This window comes from Echinops telfairi, unplaced genomic scaffold (genome assembly GCF_000313985.2).
Source record: "Echinops telfairi isolate 266 unplaced genomic scaffold, ASM31398v2 ScPeMD7_7420;HRSCAF=8458, whole genome shotgun sequence".
NCBI classification, from domain to species: domain Eukaryota; kingdom Metazoa; phylum Chordata; class Mammalia; order Afrosoricida; family Tenrecidae; genus Echinops; species Echinops telfairi.
This window is the reverse complement of record NW_022111320.1, coordinates 45,388,052-45,389,318: the sequence shown is the minus strand read 5'-3', so window position 1 is coordinate 45,389,318 and position 1,267 is coordinate 45,388,052. Positions and strand designations below refer to the sequence as shown.

The window sequence follows — 1,267 nt, the reverse complement described above, 5'->3', positions numbered from 1 at the left end:
GCCCCGGCCGGTGCAGCGGAAGTGAGAAGGGCGCCGGGCGGCTGGCCCCGAACTGGCGCTGCTTAGGCGCGAAGCCGCGGGGTTGTTTGAGACGCGGACTGCACGTGCCAACTTTGCACGGCCCGGGCGCAGCGCCTCGCTGACCCCTGCTGCTTCATACGCACCCGCTGAGCGCGAGGGCCCGGCTTCTGCCTACCCCCCGCACCGGAGTCGGGGTGAACAGTCATGGCCGCCGTCGAGAGGCCTTTGAGCGCCCGCCACAGAGGCGACTGGGGAAGCCCCTCCCGTCGGGGAACCGTCACAATCTCTGCAGACGTCGCAAGGACCACCAGAGGAAAGGGCAAGCTCGGAGAGGCGCCTGCCTTCTTGCTGCGCCCGGAGGGTGGGGGTAGAGGCCACCACGAACTGTCCCCTGGGCCTCCTCGCACCCTAGAAAACTGCAAACCCTGATCTTTATCTTTTTTTGTTTTTGTTTTGGTAGAAGCAGCTCTTCGTGAGGCGTCCATCTAAAATCCTAATTAGGTAAAGGGACTGCTTTAGAGCCTCCTTGTAAAGAGAGGTGAGGATTCCCACCCCACCCCAGGGCTGGGGGGGGAGATGTTTTCCATTCAAGTCTATGGGACTGGAGAAGCCTGATCGGCGGCTAAGGACGGCATTATTCTCTAAGATCACTGGCTGCGTGACTGGCTACGGGGACCTTGCACTTCACCCAAACCCCTAATAAGTGTTTGTGCTGGACGAGTGGTTGTCACAAGCCTAGGTACACTAGCGCTGGAGAGCCCTTGAACCCAAGTCCCCTCACACACATACCCACTAGAGGGCAGGGCTTTACCTAGTGAGCTCACGCTCAGCCTTCCAAGAATTCTCGGAAATCCACAAGGAAAAGCCCTGAATATGCCAGAGGTCTCTCTCCACCGACGCTTATACTTATTAGAAACCCGCCCCGTTCTCCGGCCTTGCCACATAACCCAAAATGCACCTTCAACAGAAAAACCAATCACCCGCTTCTCTGTTTGATCTGAATAGCTGAACTAGTCCAGAATCAAAAATCCTGGATAGCTTTCTAGATTTACTTTTCTCTTACAAAATAATGAGCTTGTATTCAGCAAGGTCACTTCTCCATTTCAAAAGTCAGGGCATAAAAATAGGTTTCTTGTTGTAGAAGCCTACCCTACCTGCTGCAATTTGCTTCCTGATTTTGTGTCTGCTCAGAGGGTTGTGTTCAGCCTGTGATGTGTATGAGAATAAATGTGCTACCCTGTTTCCC

The 1,267-nt window shown here is 54.8% G+C and overlaps 1 protein-coding gene across 1 annotated transcript in view; it reads right to left on the bottom strand.

The window, feature by feature from the left end:
- The window catches only part of ATP2C1 (ATPase secretory pathway Ca2+ transporting 1), a 136,544-nt gene that overhangs the window by 102,711 nt on the left and 32,566 nt on the right, over nucleotides 1-1,267 (bottom strand). The window lies entirely within an intron of this gene.